Source organism: Polyodon spathula, chromosome 7, assembly GCF_017654505.1.
Source record: "Polyodon spathula isolate WHYD16114869_AA chromosome 7, ASM1765450v1, whole genome shotgun sequence".
Classification (NCBI taxonomy): domain Eukaryota; kingdom Metazoa; phylum Chordata; class Actinopteri; order Acipenseriformes; family Polyodontidae; genus Polyodon; species Polyodon spathula.
In genome coordinates, this window is record NC_054540.1 from 10,294,143 (window position 1) to 10,314,279 (window position 20,137).

Below are 20,137 nucleotides of genomic sequence, written 5' to 3' on the forward strand. Positions count from 1 at the left end.
ATATACTTAATTTCATTTTAATAATGATAAATGAATCCATAAAAAAGACATAACCTACATTTAAAATGTTTCTAATGTATTCCTGTTACTGTTATTCAACACAGCTGTAATGCACACTGGTGACATAAAAGGGCATACATACTGTTCTAGTCTGCTGTCTCAACCTGAAACTCCTTTTTAAAAAACATTTTGCAGATTTATTTGTCAGACTTCATGTCTTAAATATTTTACTGCACTGTATGCCAAAACTGCAATTGCAAAATGGAATTGTAGACAACAGTTGAATGTAAAAATGGGAATATCTATCAACACAAACAGTCATAATTAAACTTGACTGACATGTAACATGCACTCTCTCAATAGGCGACTGCTTACCTAAAGATGACTGCATTACTGGCAAGCACAAGTCAATGTTAAATGCACATAAATGGTCCGGGCTGCTTGTTGAATTTTAATTGATAAAATTAAAAATTAATTTGCTTCTTTTAGAAGATAAGAAGAACATAAGAAAGTTTACAAATGAGAGGAGGCCATTCGGCCCATCTTGCTCGTTTGGTTGTTAGAAGCTTATTGATCCCAAAATCTCATCAAGCAGCTTCTTGAAGGATCCAAGGGTGTCAGCTTCAACAACATTACTGGGGAGTTGATTCCAGACCCTCACAATTCTCTGTGTAAAAAAGTGCCTCCTATTTTCTGTTCGGAATGCCCCTTTGTCTAATCTCCATTTGTGACCCCTGGTCCTTGTTTCTTTTTTCAGGCTGAAAAAGTCCCTTGGGTCGACACTGTCAATACCTTTTAGAATTCTGAATGCTTGAATTAGGTTGCCACGTAGTCTTCTTTGTTCAAGACTGAACAGATTCAATTCTTTTAGCCTGTCTGCATATGACATGCCTTTTAAGCCCGGAATAATTCTGGTCGCTCTTCTTTGCACTCCTTCTAGAGCAGCAATATCTTTTTTATAGCGAGGTGACCAGAACTGCACACAGTATTCAAGATGAGGTCTTACTAGTGCATTGTACAGTTTTAACATTACTTCCCTTGATTTAAATTCAACACTTTTCACAATGTATCCGAGCATCTTGTTAGCCTTTTTTATAGCTTCCCCACATTGTCTAGATGAAGACATTTCTGAGTCAACAAAAACTCCTAGGTCTTTTTCATAGATTCCTTCTCCAATTTCAGCATCTCCCATATGATATTTATAATGTACATTTTTATTTCCTGCGTGCAGTACCGTACACTTTTCTCTATTAAATGTCATTTGCCATGTGTCTGCCCAGTTCTGAATCTTGTCTAGATCATTTTGAATGACCTTTGCTGCTGCAACAGTGTTTGCCACTCCTCCTACTTTTGTGTCGTCTGCAAATTTAACAAGTTTGCTTACTATATCAGAATCTAAATCATTAATGTAGATTAGGAATAGCAGAGGACCTAATACTGATCCCTGTATTACACCACTGGTTACCACACTCCATTCTGAGGTTTTTCCTCTAATAAGTACTTACTGTTTTCTACATGTTAACCACTCCCTAAGCCATGTACATGTGTTTCCTTGAATCCCTACTGCGTTCAGTTTGAGAGTTAATCTTTTATGCGGGACTTTGTCAAAAGCTTTCTGGAAATCTAAATAAACCATGTCATATGCTTTGCAATTATCCATTATCGATGTTGCATCCTCAAAAAAATCAAGCAAGTTAGTTAGACACGATCTCCCTTTCCTAAAACCATGTTGACTGTCTCCCAGGACTCTATTACCATATAGGTAATTTTCCATTTTGGATCTTATTATAGTTTCCATAAGTTTGCATATAATAGAAGTAAGGCTTACTGGTCTGTAGTTACCTGGTTCAGTTTTGTTTCCCTTTTTGTGGATCGGTATTACGTTTGCAATTTTCCAGTCTGTCGGTACCACCCCTGTGTCAAGAGACTGCTGCATGATCTTGGTTAGCGGTTTTTAAATTACTTCTTTCATTTCTTTGAGTACTACTGGGAGAATCTCATCCGGCCCAGGGGATTTGTTTATTTTAAGAGCTCCTAGTCCCTTTAACACTTCTGCCTCAGTTATGCTAAAGTTATTTAAAACTGGATAGGAACTGGATGACATGTGGGGCATGTTGTCAGTATCTTCCTTTGTAAAATCTTGTGAAAAGTAATCATTTAATATATTTGCTATTTTTTTTCTTCATCTATGATTTTGCCATTTGTATCTCTTAAACATTTAATCTCCTCTTTGAATGTTCGCTTGCTGTTGTAATATTGGAAAAACATTTTGGAATTGGTTTTAGCTCCCTTAGCCATGTTCATTTCTATTTCTCTCTTGGCCTTTCTAACTTCCTTTTTGACCTGCATTTGCAGTTCTGTGTACTCTTTCTGCGTACTTTCTTTTTGGTCCTTTTTTAATGCTCTGTAAACTGCCTTTTTTCGCTGAATATTTTTTTAAATTGATCTATTAAACCATTTTGGCAATTTAGTTTTACATTTAGATTTGTCTACTTTAGGGATATAATTGTTTTGCGCCTCTAGTACTACATTTTTGAAGAACAACCATCCTTCTTCTGTGGGTGTTTTCTCTATTTTACTCCAATCTACTTCTGTTAGTCTCTGTTTCATACCTTCATAGTTTGCTTTTCTAAAATTGTAAACCTTAGCTTTAGTCATTACTTTTGGGGTTTTAAAAAACACTTCAAATGAGACCATGTTGTGGTCTGAGTTTGCCAGTGGTTCTTTGACCTCTGTTTTAGTTATTCTATCTTCGTTATTTGAAAAGACTAAATCAAGGCATGCCTCCCCTCTAGTCGGTGCCTTGACAAATTGTGTTAGGAAGCAGTCATTTGTCATTTCCACCATTTCTATTTCATCCTTCGTGCTACCCACCGGGTTTTCCCATTTTATTTGGGGGAAGTTGAAATCCCCCATTAGTATGGCTTCTCCTTTGCTACACGCATTTCTAATGTCATTGTATAACAGATTATTGTGCTCACCGTCTGAATCTGGCGGTCTATAGCATGCTCCTATTATTATGCCCTTTGAATTTTTGTTATTCTGACCCATATTGATTCAGGTTTATTTTCTTTGTCCAGGTTTAACACCTGGGCTTCAAAACTGTTTCTTATGTATAGCGCTACCCCTCCTCCTCTTCTGTCCTGCCTGTCTTTCCTATACAGTGTATACCCACAAATATTATATTCGTCCCCATCACTCTCAGACAACCACGTTTCTGTAACACCTATCACATCTGTATTTTGCTATATTTTGCTTCACCAGTCACAGTTAGAAATAGTCAGATGGATCTATTGTAGTTATTAAATGAACGCCTCTGTGGATCTTATAGAATAAAGGGAGATGTGTTTTACAAGTGTGTGATACAGTATATACAGTACATACATAGAGAAAGATATCCATACCTGAACAAAAAATATTGTGTTAGGGATGAGTGACTTAAATCCCAGATCAATCAGAACACAATGGTTTGTTCTATGGCAAGACTACTAAGCATTGACCTTTTTATTGTAGAGATCAATAGACAGAACTGAAATACTTGAGGAATGTGGATCAAACAATTCTGAGGCGGTTTAGGGGATCCCTTTGTTTAGTGGAATCTGCATATTGCAGTTCTCAGAATAATGAGTCTTTTAATTTACTCTGAACGATTGTTATGACTACTGATCCTCTTTGTCAGGATTAATATCATATAAACAGCGCTTCAGAAATGCTGGCTTAAACCAACCCAGTGCCTGTTTCGAGGTTAAACCAGGTCATATCAACCTTCATACTGACAGCATACAGTATATTCATTCAGGTTTTTGAATAGCCCATTTTTAAACAATACTCAAGCAAATATTCTGGTCAATTTACAATATGAACTATAACAATTATATGAATGGCTTTGAAGTAATTAAAATGTTAGGTCACAAAGAATGTCCACCCACTTTCTATTATTTTACATAGAGGTACACTGCATGACTTATGCCCCTTCTTACCAAATGTACGTACAGGTTTAGGTAAGATTAAAGTTGTTTAAACTCTAAGGAAATGATAAGCATTGCAGATAACACTGCACTATAGTGTAAAGTGTCCTTTCAGAGATGCTACCACTTATCAAAACACATTACATTAATGTTGTTATTTAACAAAAAAAAATTTGAAGCTGTATAAATATGGTCACTCTGAAAATAAGGCACTTCATTCATTTGGCTGGCTTTAATTCAGCCCAGTATATTAGTCCACAGCAATTTTCACATGGATTTCCCATCAGCAGACTAATTTGTTTTGTAACCATAATAAGCACGCCACATCGAACACCACATTGAACACCAAGGTCACTTAGAATGGAAATGAACTTGGTAGGACGATGATACACAACCAAACATAAACGGGCGTAGTTTGTAACCTAAACTAAAACACATTTACAATAGAAACGCACAGCATCACCATAGCATAGGTAAGCAATGAAAATCCATATATAATTAAGATAAATAAAACTTCACATGTAAATTAGGATCAGTGCATCAAAAATGCTAACTTCAGAAACCAAACAAAAGAAGCAAACCAAATAAAAATATAGGGGTCAAAGTTTTAAAAAAGGCTGTTATATACACTCCTATATAAAGTAACCATTTACAATTTTAATATAGGTATATAATAAAAGCTACACACTTGACACTGTTCAAGCAAAACATTCCAATTGATTACACTTTATTATGAAACAACAATACTAATACATGTCAACCTTATGCAATAGTACTGTTTGCATGCAGTCAAGGTACTAATTTAGTCTAATCTGAATAACTAACAATGTTACCAACATTTTCTAGTTTTTCAAGCAGAACTGAAGTCCATTTTATGAACTGTATTACTTGTTTGGCTGTTTGTAAACTATATACTCCCATCAGATGATGCATGTAAAGAGCACCAAACTTTAAAGTTAAAGAAAAGCAGATTCTGTTTTTTTTTTTTTTCTTCCCCCCCAATGTCGAGCTAACACTTAATATGAATCATTAACTACATTTCTGAACTATTTCTGTGGGTGTAGCAGCTGCTTGTCTTGAAGGTTTCTATAATTTCACCAATGCTGTTTCAGTTGAATCCTTGATCTCTACAAGAAGTAGAAAAGGATGCAGGCATTCTAGTTAAGTATCTACAGTTGAAAATGGGCACACATAAGCATTTTTTTTAAAATATGGAATCTGTGTAAAAACTATAGGATACATGTAACACCTTCAAGATTAACACTTCAAAAAAACAAACAAAAACAAAACACAACATTAGCTTTAACAATTGTCCATTCAAATAATTGAAATTCACTATCCAATAAAACAATTGTCACTGTGGAACGATACACGGAAATGCTTTGTGGGATATGCAGGTGACAGCTGTTATGATGCCCAGTTTATTGGTTCAAATGGATATACTTAGACTTGTTTTTAAATACAATAGATTGTACATCTTCCGTTGTGTTATACAATTGTTAGCCTCATACAAGCTGCTTTTCAAAAGAGGCCAGGGCACAGATAAGCTTTGCATTTTGAAACTGAATGAACCATGTTAAATGTCACAGTAAACAATGTTAAAGTAATATTAGATTAACTTGCCTTAATACTTTGTAAATAATTTACACACTTTAACTTGTGAACTTGGTAACGGAATAAAGTATTTTAAAATCATGTCCTAGAGTGACATTCCACCTTTTGTTGTGCCATCGTAGATTTCACCTATTCTTCATAATTAGCATGGTATGCAAATGAACGGTATAGTTAACATATGAATGGACAGCTGATTAGAACTGCAAGCCCAGTGGGTAAGATTATTAGAAGTACCCTAATAAATATTCAAAACAGGTGATTCCCACACAAAACAAACAATCTAATCTTTCAATTTGTAAAAGTTTAACGTGATTTTAAGGCAGTAGTAATCAAAACATCTAAGGTGTATTTTATTAAGTAAAGCAAAACACAACAAAACAGTAACACAGTTTTTGATAAATCATTCAGCCACTTGATAAATCATTCTCTCAAAGCTTTCTCATTTAAAAACTGAGTGTTTATGTATGTGTTTGTGTGTACGGTGACACTCCCTGTTCTTGGGCAATTCTGATTAAGCAAGCTCTAATTGTTACGCTTTAAGTGAAAGCTGTTTAGTATTCATGAAGCTGGGCTGAATTGCTGTATAATGACAACATAAATGACGCTACAGCATTCAATGAAAATAGTACATAAAACTAATTCCAGCAACACATAGTATTAATTTGAATGTGATAGCCCTCAGGCATATATTTCCTTTTTATTACAAAAAATACATAATACATTTTACACGGTATTTTATCTGCCTTGGAACACATTTAAATGTAATATAATTGATCTACAGTACTTTACAAACCTTTGGGATGAAGCATATCAAACACACAGCAGTAGGGGTGTACTAGTGGGAATTGGGCCACAGTAACACAAGCAAACACTACAATCACACAATAATAAAATATAAAAACAGTTGCCCTATCCACAAAGCTTTAATCATTAGTTATATAATTATTATTAATAATATTATTATTATTATTATTATTATTATAATGATGTTCATGTTGGCAAGTAACCGTCTAAAAGAAGTGTAATGACTACAAACTTGCATTTAATTCATCAAACCATACAAAAGATAATAAAAAGAAACACCTTTGTGAAACATCTTTGTGAATGGAAGGGAATTTCAATACTGTAGTGCAGATAGGAAAACCATAATGAATCACATTTTTAGTGTGAGCAAGACCAGAGATACATACCAGTACTGCCACTAATCCATTGTAGAGTGACGACAAACAGCATTGGGTCTCTAGCCATCTGTTAACTTCATCGTGGATTAAAATACTATATTGAATCTTGTCAATTTCCTTTGCCAACAACATTTGTCACCCCCTGTGGCAAAGTGCCTGCCCCTGTGTGTATTTTCTGTTATATGTTGTGTGTTTAATGTTGGTGTAGTCATTGGTACACGGGATATAAACGGGTCTGTGTAACACGAGTGTTTAAAATGTATATTTGTATTTTGTCACGAGGATTGCACAGCACTTCACATGCAAGTAAAATGTAATGATATGTGAGCACGGGAAATTGCACTTTATTAATTCACGTGCAGTTGTACCGCAACTCCAACTGAATGACTGATTCGCAATCGAGTCTCGGTATAGCTGCATAAAAGCTGCATGTTTTGTTTAGTCTGTTTTGTTTGTCTGTTTATTTTGGCGAATGTGCCATGTCCTGTTTTTGTTTGTTACAATTGTTTATTTTCTGTCTGTCTGTTCATTCATTAAATGCTGAGTGAGACCATTCGCTCACCTCCACCAAACTCCACCCCTCGTTGCTTATTTCCTGGCTCTGGTCTGATGCCACCCACTCCGGCCGTCCTCGTGACATCCCCATACCAGGTGCCCAGTGGCTAATGAGTGAAGGAGTAATAAGACTCATGACTATGAATGAGCACATCTTCAATTCCTTTAGATCGGTTTAATCTGGTATGAGGCAGTTAGAAAACCACAAGTGAAGCAGGCTGCTATATTGAGGGATGCCAAAGCTAGCACATAAATTGCACATACCAAATCTCTATTTGTTAGTTTCTCATAAAATTGGTCAAATGTATTTAAAAACCATACTGTCAGCAGGAATTCTGCGTTGTTGCGTCACAATCCTCATATATTTTGCCAGGGATCCCATGATAACAACCTACCCTTTTAAAACACTGCACGAAAACCTGTGGAAATGCTTTGCCTAAAATACTGTGCTTGTGTCAAACAGGACTTGAAACAAACACATTATTATTAACACCTAGATAAACTACAGTCATTGCAGTCAAGATTCAATAAAAAATAAACCACGTGATAATTGTTGAACTGGTTGTACTTGCATATAATTTGTCTACAAGTCTTTACAGAGGATTTTTTTTAGAACAGCGTGGAATCATTTTTTAAAGGAAAAATGGTGAGCAAATACTAAACCTTTGTGTCAACACTGTGAGTTACCAAGACCTTAATAAATATAGTGCAGAAAAGCTGCTGTGCAAAGCCTCTTACTGCACTGACCGATGGACAAAGAGGCTAGAATCTTTCTTAGATTTACAGGAAGTTTCTTTGCATACTGTTTTCCTAAAATGCAATCAGAAATAATGTATTTGCATTCCCTAAATCTTTAAGAATTCCTATTTTATATGTAACTATTCAATATACCTCAGGCAGATTAGGGGCTTAAGTTCATGCATGGCTTAAGAGAAATTGTATATAGATGGTAATGCCCACTCTGCCTTCAAGTTAATTATACAATGTCTTTAATAATACATATTATAATTTTGTAGCTATGCATCCTCGTCTACTAGAGCTCTCAAACATTATTTTTTATTTAACTGTTTTTTTACAAAAAGGGGTGCTTGTCTGGAGGTACAGCAGTGAAAGAAACACATTTTGGAAAGTGCCAGGTGAGTTTGGAGCTAAGGAAAGGAACAATGCATTCATTTATATTACCTACAGTATTCTAAACACGTATTTTAAACCTGCTTCCACACAGGTGGATCTGTTTATACATACCTGTAGTACCACAGTACCTGCGTGGTATCTTTCAAAATGGCAACACCTTGACTAGACATTTAATGTCAAAGGCTGCAAGGTCTAACCAGGTGGATCTCAAAAGCAATGTATTTAAATAAATGCTAGAATAATGTGGGGTTGTCATGAACTAATGTTCAGTTAAACTATGTAGCTTCAGTCCTTTTCCATTTGTAATAAATGCTATGTAGACTGCCAAGGGCCTTGAGATCTAAACCTCAAATGGAGATCTCCAGTCCAATGAACAGATGCACTGCAGATAGAGAAAGGAGATTCAAATTGTGGAAGCTACCCAGCATCTTACTGTCAATACAGGTGACATGATACAGCACTGATATTAAAAGGCAGTCAGGGAAAAAGCCCAGACATTATATTAATATTTATAAGCTTGGCTTGAAAAGTATAATTACCTTATACAGAATGATGGTACAAAACAGGTACAAATTAAGCCAACTAATACGTGGAGCATCTGGCTTTCTAGCCACCAAAACTAACAAACAGTCTGCATTAAAATAACACAAACTCTAGAGACAGGGCATTGTTTATGGACTAGCAAAGTAGCCTCTACTTAAAGATAAGGCAGTATTATTGAACCAGAGTTAATCAAAAGGTCTGGAGCCAAAGAAATTCAGTGTGAATCATGTAAATGACATAAGATCTCTTTGCACTACTTTTCTTTTTGTGTTGCTGGCATTAATTATGTATTCAAAACTGAATTCAGCCATTACGATTTTTGAGAAACGCAAACTAGAATAGTAAAGTTGCCCTGTTTCTTGGTTTTGTGATGAGAAACTATGCTGAACAAAAGACTTCCTATTGAAAAATGTCTTAAAACAGCACTTACCTGGGGTGACAACTTTTAAAAGCACAACTAACCGCTTTATCGTGAATACCCTAACTCCTGCAGTTCTTATATCATCTCTGTAAAAATAAATTACATCAGTCCTTTTATTAGTAAATGTCTACCTATTCACAGTGTTGTCATTCCAGCACTGTCCTGAATCAACAACCATTCTCTCATTCGCTTTCCTGGGCTTTACGAACTGCAGATTGTCAGCAGCATCCTATTCAAGCGAACGCCAGCTGTATTGTTGCATTGTGCTGCTATGTTCAGCTGAATACACTGCATGCAACCATCAACTAGCTGTGATCTAGTTTTATCAGAGGGTATATCAGAGGTTTTACAATCTGCTAATAGCTTATCGTACTGTGAATATTAAAACCGGTAGATGGAAACTTATATTTTTTTCTTTTATATGTCAACATTGAATCAGTGTTCTATTGGTATTACTGTCATGTTGCTGTATAAGAATATTGATAGTTTAATTATTCTGAAACCTTCTGGAAGGCTTTCAAAAGAGTGTTATTCAGGTACATCTAGCTTAATAACTTTTCAGCTGCCAAAACAAAACACATTAAAAACTAGTGTGGTAAAATATGTAAAAAATCCAAACGGCTGCTTAATATACAGATACTGTATGTATATAACGTTGTTCCTCCTCGACCGAATTCAAAATGTTTCTTTTTAAAGAAAAAAAAAAGAACCCCCAAGTGGCTAATTCAGTAAAGGCGCCACCAGACTAGAGTGCAGGTCAAGTTATACCATCAGGAGTTTGCTGGATTGACTCCTGGCAGTGCTGGGGGGGACTAGAACCCACTGGCATACAGAAGTTCATTCCATTATCAATTTGTTAAGGCCTTGCCAAGCCTAAAGCAAGTAAAAGGCAGAAAGATCACCCCTGATACTGGAAACCATGACACAAAAGGTTATATGGCATCCGATGGAAAGAAATGGGTGGGAAAGCCCGTGAAAGACTTAAGGACCACCCCTGTAATGAGAAATAATAAAGACAGAAGTTAGCAAGCTGATCCAGGACAATCGTGGATTTGCAGTGGATTACAAACACAGGCAAAAAAAAAAAAACAAAAAAAAAAAAAAAAACATTACAACTATTAATAAGCACCACAGTTATATTTCTATCTATATAAAGACTGAAGGGTGGCAAACATACATGTTGGACAGAATATTCTCTTTTAGTTACTGCTTTGAACAAATCTTTACAAGTGACTGGTAATTTATCAATGACAAGGTCCTGTGAGAAAATATTCCCTAAGACCAGACATTGTTTGTTAAGAAAAAGCTCCACCTTCTTTTGCATTCATTAACTTCACAAAAGAGCTCTCCTCCTTTACAATTATCTTTCAGTCTTTGCTCCACCTGCCCCTCTGAAGGGTCAAAGCAGAGGAGGTCCATAACTCCCACCAGCACTGAGCTTTCAGGTCTCAATGAACTGAATGGTAATATCTGTGAGCCAGGAAATGAAATCAAAGGGGCTCTTTGGGGTTCAGAGCTCTGAAAACCTTTCATTGTTCTGTTGGCTTTCTTTACACAACTACAACTAATACTATAACTCCAGTAGGCATTTCTACATTCCCTTTCATATTCTGCTCACTTGTCTTCTTTGTATCTCTGATAGACTAATTTTGCGTGCCTTTAATGGAAAAGGCTTGTGGATGAAATCAAGAAATCCCAGAAAAAAATGTAAAGGCATAAAATTGGTGAACTGGTAAAGCATACACAACCCATTAGCAATTTCTATTATGAATGTGTATTTTACATACAAAATGGTACCATAAAGTAAAACTGGTGCATTTACACATTTTCCAAGTTGCTCCAGCATATCTGCAACTTTCAGTGCAGGAAAAACTTATAATTGGATAAGTCTCCACCCCCCTGAGTTAATACTTGGTGGAAGCACCTTTGGCAGCAATTACAGCTGTGAGTCTGTTGGGATAGGTCTCTACCAACTTTGCACACCAAGATTTGGCAATATTTGACAATTCTTCTTTACAAAACTGTTCAAGCTCTGTCACGTTCCTTGGGAAGCGTTGATGGACAGCAATCTTCAAGTCATGCCACAAATTTTTGATTGGATTTAGGTCAGGGCTCTGACTGAGCCCTCAAGGAAATCTACCTTTTTGTTCCTTAGCCACACCAGTGTAACTCTGGCTATGTGCTTCGGGTCATTGTCATGCTGAAAGGTGAACTTCCGTCCCAGTTTCAGCTTTCTTGCAGAGGGCAGCAGGTTTTCTTCAAGGACTTCTCCGTACTTTCCTCCATTCATTTTCCCTTTTATGCACCAGTCCCTGCCAATGAGAAACATCTCCATAACATGATGCTGCCACCACCATGCCTCACAGTAGGGATGGTGTTCTTTGGGTGATGAGCTGTGTTGGGTTTGCACCAAACGTAACGCTTTGCATTTAGGCCAAAAAGTTCCATTTTAGTTTTGTCAGACCACAAAACTTTTTGCCATGACTACAGAACCTCCTGTGTTTTTGCATACATTAAATGTGATTCAAGGTGTGCTTTCTTGAGTAATCACTTCCTTCTTGCCACCTTACCATACAGGCCAGACTTGTGGAATGTTTGGGATATTGTTGTCACATGCACACTGACCAGTCTTGGCCTTAAAAGCCTGTAGCTCTTGCAAAGTTGCCTTGGCCTCTTGGTAGCCTCTCTGATCAGTCTCCTTCTTGCTCGGTCATCCAGTTTGGAGGGACAGCCTAATCAAGGCAGGGTCTTGGTGGTGCCATACATCTTCCACTTCTTAATAATCGTCTTGATCGTGCTCAAAGGGATATTCAAGGCCTTTGATATTTTTTTATACCAATCCCTTGATCTGTCCCTTTCAACAACTTTGCCCCTTGGTGCTCATGGTTGAGTCTTTGCTTTGAAATGCACTAACCAGCAGATGGAACCTACAGGAACTACTAAATTTGTCCTGAAATCATGTGAATCACTACAATGTAACACAGGTGGAGGCCACTTAACTTGGTGTGTGATTTTGAAAGTGATTGGTGACATCTGAGCTAATTTAGGATTGCTATTACAAGGGGGGTGGACACTTATCCAACCAAGCTATTTAAGTTATTATTTTTAATTAATTTTCAAAAAAAATATTAGAATATTGTTTTCCCGTGAAAGTTGTGGGGTAGGATGTGTAGATAAATTTAAAAACTATACACAAGGCAACAAAAGGTGAACATTTTGAAAGGGGGTGTAGACTTTGTATAGGCACTGTGTGTATGTATTTCTGTTAATGTTAATACTAGGGAGAAGATAATCTTTAGTTCTTTAACAAGATAAGCATTACTTGGAATTTACATGAAGAGTAAAATAGAAGAGTAATGAATAGATTATATTTATCAATTAACTAAAGGCAAATCAATATTTGGTGTGACCACCCTTTGCCTTCAAAACAGCATCAATTCTTCTAGGTACACTTGCACACAGTTTTTGAAGGAACTCGGCAGGTAGGTTGGCCCACACAACTTGGAGAACTAACCACAGTTCTTCTGTGGATTTAGGCAGCCTCAGTTGCTTCTCTCTCTTCATGTAATCCCAGACAGACTCGAAGATGTTGAGATCAGGGCTCGGTGGGGTCAAACCATCACTTCCAGGACTCCGTCTTCTTCTTTACGCTGAAGACAGTTCTTAATGACTTTCGCTGTATGTTTGGGGCCGTTGTCATGCTGCAGAATAAATTTGGGGCCAATCAGATGCCTCCCTGATGTTATTGCATGATGGATAAGTATCTGCCTGTACTTCTCAGCATTGAGGAGATCATTAATTCTGACCAAATCCCCAACTCCATTTGCAGAAATGCAGCCCCAAACTTGTAAGGAACCGCCACCATGCTTCACTGTTGCCTGCAGACACTCATTCGTGTACCGCTCTCCAGCCCTTCGGCGAACAAACTGCCTTCTGCTACAACCAAATATTTCAAATTTTGACTCATCAGTCCAGAGCACCTGCTGCCATTGTTCTGCACCCCAGTTTCTGTCTTTTCGTGCATAGCTGAGTTGCTTGGCCTTGTTTCCACGTTGGACGTATGGTTTTTTGGCATATGTCAAAATGGCAAAATGGAACTGGTTTTTGCTCAGTTTGCACAAGAGCACAGTGTGCCTCAATATTTCTGACATAGACACATGTAATTGTTATAAAAACTAGCAAGACATTAGGTCTCCCTACATGCCAACAGAATGACAATTGGGCTCAATGTTGAAGGAACAGGTCTACTTAAATGTTCAATGTTCTTTCAGTCATGTCTTTCATTTTTAGGTGTCTTGTCAGGTATTGCTTACAAATCTGATTGACACACTAAAACAACAGAAGTATTACAACTAATACTATATCAAACTACACCATATGCTTTATATTTGATGAATACAGGATATTTAAAAGAGAAAACAATTGCAAAGCAGGAAGGTACCAATCTCTAAGGGTAAATGGAATGAAACAGTGTATAGAGGTTTATACAGGTTAGTCGTATCCAAGTAGAAGGTATTAACTTCAACAAAGCCAGAGCAGTATTACCTTCAGCTCTCTGCAAATTCATTTCAGTTTGTCTTCCTTTAAAAGATAACTATTAAATAATGAACATTAAATCAGTAAATAATGAACATTAACACTATGGTTATAATTTTTATCAGACAACACATCTACAGTAGCCCTACAATTGTACATCCACTTAAGCTCCAGCCTGCTGCAAGTAAGTACAGCTATATCACCAAGTCTCTTTACAGCTGGCTTCAGAATTGTATTAATGAGAGTACTTCATTAATGTACACACAGAGCATACAGTATCTCTGCATCACTTGTATTCTCCTCAGAACACTGTGCTATTTAAATGTGCTGAAACATCTAGAAAGTGCTCAAGTGTGCACTTTCAAGATGCAACAATGTGTGGTACTGTACAGTACATATGGATATTAAATCGTTTCACTGCAATTTGTTTTAAAAAAGGATACTATTCTGTTAGAATTGAGGGGTGTGCATCATTTTTTAAAGAATCTAAAAAAAAAAAAAACAGTTTCGAACGAAAAGTTGTTGTTTTTCTGTTTATAACAGAAAATAGATCTTTTTTTTTTATCAAACTGAGTATAATATCTAGCTTGTTTTAGTCTGCGGTCTATTCACAAAATGGAAAATGCCTCGTTTGAATATCAAAGACATCTAAAGAAGCTTTTCTTCTCTTGTACACATTTTTGGCAGTGTTCTCATCCTGGAAATTGTTATTAAAACTCTGTGGTAATGCTGAGAGAAAGCGAATGTTGATTAACATGATGATACCCTCTTTTCCTGTTCCCAGGAAGAACCAAAAGCACCAATACAACATTTTAAACATATCTTATCAGATTACTTCAAAGACATATTTGCAGCTTACAGTTCCTTACCCACTAAAACTGTTCTTTTTTTTTTTTTTTTTAACCCAGCATGAGCTAAGGAAAAACTAATGCCCAAGTCAATTCTATGTTCTAAATATGTTACAACATACAGTAACCCAAAAAAACAAAAACAACAACAAAGCTCCAACAGGCAGCTATTCTTAAATAGCTACAGACATAGGCATTCTCGAGTACGTATTGCATAACACAATTACATAAACTATTTCTGTTCAGATCAGAGTTGGTTGATATAAAAACTTGGTATAAATGAATAACTTTGAGAAACTGCTAAAAGAAAGAAAAAAAATTCAGATGCAATAAAGACGAACCCCTGCTAGTGCGTAAATCTGAACCAGTTTCAGAATTCAACACAAACAAAAGATGCATGCCTGACTGTGTTTTAAATTGCCAAATCAGTCACTCATTATTTTCCATTCACATTCTGATCTTCTAGCCACCCTTGCTGGGCTGCTGCATCAGAGTATACATAAAGGGAATTTAGCCCCATATTTTATGAATGTATGACCCAGAAAATGTGTAAGCATACTGTGTGTAGCACTGGATACACAAATACCACCCACCTCTGTTTAAAGCTAACGTACTGTAACTTGAGGATAGCCATACTGAAAAAGAAAATCAAATGCATACGAATGGTTTAACATCACTTTCAGGTTAGCTGCTGTCTGGTATATCTAAAAACAGTTCCAGTTTTTGATTAGTTTTAAGATACCTTTCGAACCTTAATATTTCTGTCTCCAAAAATGTTTTACCACTTTTATGTTTTGCTTTGAAATACTGTTACAGTCAGTGTTGTAATAATACTGAAATAATAATTTCTTTAAAAAAGTTTCTCGTTATGCATTGTGACAGGGTACACCCCGCCCCGTGCATATTACATTTTCTATTATTTTGTATTTGTATTATTATTTAAAGTGCAGGGCGGATTGCCATTACTGTTATTATTTGTACTTAGTACTCTCATGAGAATGTGTGACTGTCAGCTACTGGTTATTAAATTAGCTGACAGTTACACAGATTGATTAAACTCGTGCAGACTGTGGCTGAAGGGTTAATACGATCATTAATAGCCGGTTAATCCCTTGGCCATAATATAAAAGACCTGTAGCTTTGGTTACATGGAGAGCGTGTTTAGAGTGGAGAACGGGAGAGAAAGAAAGAATAATGAAAACAATTGCTGCTCGTGCTAGTTGGACTAGCACGACACTTGTGGGGTCAGTGTTCTGTTTTGTGTGTTTCTTTTGGCCATCGAACCGTTTAGTTTGAGTGTTATGTTTCTGTTTAAACCTTTTATGTATTAAATAAAATGTGCAAGCAGCGCTTTCATATATAGGTTTTACAGAAAATGAATAAATGTCAAATAATTGCATCAAAAAATAGCAAATATCACATGCTCCTTTGTTGTACTGTATAATAAAATAGTGGTTTGTCTTGTGTCTGACTGCTGGAGAGCTGCAGATACAGTAGCTGGTTGTGTTGTTCAATGACCTTTTGGGCTTTTTGTGCTGGACAGAAAGAAGAAAAAGCATTTCAAAACATTCCAAAGACCTACAACAGCCACTGACCAATGAACCACCACAATGCACATTGCCAAGAAAACAGTTTTTCATTCATTTATTTTTAAAACAACACACAGAGACAGACCAGGAATTCAGAATGAGATGAATGATCTCAGGAGATGTCCACTGTATTGCAGAACAATTACAATGGGTAGAATTATCTCTTTAGTAAGTACTTAATGGATCTGAAATGGAGTACCCACCCTTTACAACTGAAAAAGAAAAGTGATTGTTGCTTTTAATTAATGTATTTTACTGCACATCCAAGGTGTAGGAATAAAAGAGAATCCTTCCCTAGTCCACCATACACACACTGTTTATAGAACAGGGTTAGTTTCACAAGGCACATCTAGCATTTAGCAGTACAACTTATGTTAGCCATCTTATTTCACTTGTTTCTCAAATCTACTGTGCACACACAGTGCTCACCCTTTATAAGGTGGCCCTTTACACTGCAGAACATGTTATAAGGTGGTACGGTGATGGCTCCCGTTTTCCCCATAATGCCATTAGACTACCACTAGTATTCTCGGTATAAGGCGGAAGACACACAGCACAGTCTCTTAACTATGGCTCTCGACTACAGCATTATAAGGGGCAGCACAGTATATCAGAACAGAACTGCAGAATTTTTGCAGAAAGCATCTTAGCTCTTTTTCTGTACTTCTTGGGGTCTATTCAATCGATCTTAAAAGTGGCGGCGCTAAATACTGCCATCATTAAAATAAAACGACAGCATCTATAATGGTGCAGGTTAGTCACCTAAATGCATTCTTGACTACCAATCTATTTTACATATGTATTCACAACTGAACAAAAATATGATAAAATGTAAAAATATAAAATTAAAAACGACAACTATGGATAAGCGATATTGAACTTTGTCGAACCTGCAGTTCCTTGTTTTGTTCTCCACTTCTCTTCTTGTGGGTTTTTCTTTTAGCAAATCTCTTGGATGTACTTTGAAACCTGAAAGACAAAGTCCCACATCAGGCACTGTGCAGAATTCTGAACACCGGCTGAAGTCGAGTAGTTTTTGAATAAAAGGTCTATGTGTGAGTTCTGCATCATGGAACACAAACCTAATCCACCTCCATGCCTCCAAATAAATACAAATAAAACCAAAATCCAAATAAAAATCCAAACTTCTAGAAGGTCATAGAATAAAAGGCGGCTTTAGATCTGTTTGTGTTCTGATCTTTAAGCAGTGGAAAACCAAAACAAATAACCTATGATTTCATTTTTGATTAGTGTAGTGAAATCCTGAATCACTTTAATCTTCTAAATGCTACTGTATATGGTTCCTTATAAAAGTTTACCATCATTAATTTGTATGGTACTTTAACAGTTTTTACTAAGCTTTACTCACACCAAAATTATGCAACTAACATTGTTTAACATTGCAAGTCAAGGTTTTTACCATGCTTACATACATCTGTACTTTATCATGCTTGAGCTATGCTTTACTACACTTTGTTATGTAAACCTTTTAAAGTAAGTCAACAACAACTACATAAGAGATAATATTCAGCACAGAGAGCCAGACCTGAGATACCGGACCATTTTAGCCAAACTGGTTTGTATACACTAATAATGTACTGAGCAAGGGTATTACTGCAAAGTCAATGAAAAAAAAAGAAAAAGAAAATGGCTGTATGTGTGCTTTGCAATTATTATTTTGTAAATCAGCTTGTTTTCCAGTTATTATTATTATTATTTTAGCGTTTTTCTGTTCTTTGCTGGTTTTGTTCACACAATCTTACAGTACTTGACTAGAGTTCTGGAGTAGCGTGTACTGTATGTCTCCGCCTCATTTACACAATTTATGTTTTTTCCTTTTTAAATGGGAATACAAAATGTGAAAAATATCAGCTAAATTACTGTTCAACAGTTATGTTTTTTAAATGTCAGTACCAGAACAAAATGTAACACAAAATCTGCATAAAAATTGCATTGGAAATGCTCACCTTGCCATTAGAGTGCCTGAATTCAGACATACAGTATCTATACCATACTAAACATTATATTTACTTTTACATGTAAACTTCTTGTGTTATTTGTCTGCCTGTATTCAGCGGTTGTAATGCTTTTGCAACACCATATTGTGATGAAAGATGGATGAAAATAGATAGCTATTTTTAATATTCTATGTTTTGAGGAAAGGCATGACACTGTTACGCTGCCACAGTATTGCTTTACAATTAGCATACATTTCTGACCTTTTCTAATCACAATACAGATTAATATACATGTATTTCTTAATTATACATTATAAACATGACAAAATATTTCCATTTTGCACTACATAGGCCTATTTCCTTTAAAGCCTACTGCCAATAAACACATGCTTGTTTTTGTAGAACGACCATTCTGTTTTTTTTTTTTTTTTTTTATCTATTTGAATAGCAGGTACATAAATCTTAAATCAAATACTAACAGCTGTTCTGGCAGAGCGCTTGATTGCTGTGATGCTCCAATAAAATACAGCTCTGACCTGTGTTGTTGCTATGGATACCAAAGGAAGAAGGCTGCATACATTATTGAAAGTTAGAGCTAAAAATGCTTCACCCATGATGTACAGCATTATTCATTTATGGAGGTTCTTACCAAAATCAAGAAGTTCGTCTAAGGTTTAAGAATAGCATGATAAAATACCAACCTACCTATCTAACTATATTATTTGTTTGTTTATTTATTTAGCAGACTCCTTAACCAAGGCGACTTACATAGACTAGGGCGTGTGAACTATGCATCAGCACCAGAGTTATGGACAACAGCGTCTGACGGAGCCCAAGGAGTTTAAGTGACTTGCTCAGGGTTACACAATGAGTCAGTGGCTGAGTCAGGATTTGAACTGGGGAACTTCAGGTTACAAGCCCTTTTCTTTAACCACTGGACCACACAGCCTCCTACACAGTGCGCCCCCTTATAACGCTGTAGTCAGAATAAGAAGGTTGTTACCTCACAAGCCAATCCTAAAAATAGGTTGTTTTTGTGTTACTTATAAAATGTAATATAAAAACACCAAATAACTTCCTTTCCTCTTTCTTTACATATTTAATTTGCTTCCCTGGGCTAAAACAGTGCTTATAGTATATACGCGTTCATAACAACCACTCCGCTCTGCTCCCCCCTACCTACACGTACATGTGCCGTAGTAGCAGGAGGATAGCTGTTCACAACACTGAGTGACAGAGATGCCATAAAAATTCAAGAACGGAGGAAACATTTGTACCTGCAGCTGAAACTACCTCAATTAATACAAATGAACAGCTGACTGCCTGGTTTCTGATGAAGCAGAGTGCACAGAAGGCTAAACTATGGAAGAATGTAACATTCAGGCAGGAATCGTATTTTATTATGAACATTGTAGGACACTGCTAATTACACAACACATATACTCTGTGTGTGTGTATGTGTGTTTATGTGTGTGTTTAAGAATTGGACAAGAAAGCAGAAGGCTGGAAACGATCTTACCAGCCCTGTAAACAATAAAGCATGCAAACTTACCTCTAAACTATAAAACACAGAAAGTTAAACAGTTTCAGAACATTTTGTAAACATCACGTTACTGTATTTTACATAATCCACTGATAGACAAACAGATGCATGTTACTGTATTTTACATAATCCACTGATACTAACAAACAGCCAATAATAACCTAAAAACAACACCGTAAAATTTAAAAATATGAAGATGAAAAATGAAGACCCACTGTACAAAAAACTAGCAAAGCACTGCAACTTG

At 36.3% G+C, this 20,137-nt stretch overlaps 1 protein-coding gene across 24 annotated transcripts in view; it reads right to left on the reverse strand.

The window, feature by feature from the left end:
• The window catches only part of LOC121318134 (neuronal cell adhesion molecule-like), a 97,528-nt gene that overhangs the window by 36,394 nt on the left and 40,997 nt on the right, over positions 1–20,137 (reverse strand). For 23 of the 24 annotated variants that reach the window (XM_041254474.1, XM_041254476.1, XM_041254472.1 and 20 more), the window contains exon 2: positions 17,280–17,358. The exons of the other annotated variant lie outside the window; for it this stretch is intronic. The gene's annotated coding sequence lies outside the window, so the exon portion shown is untranslated. The remainder of the gene's footprint in view (positions 1–17,279; positions 17,359–20,137) is intronic. 24 annotated transcript variants of the gene reach the window in all.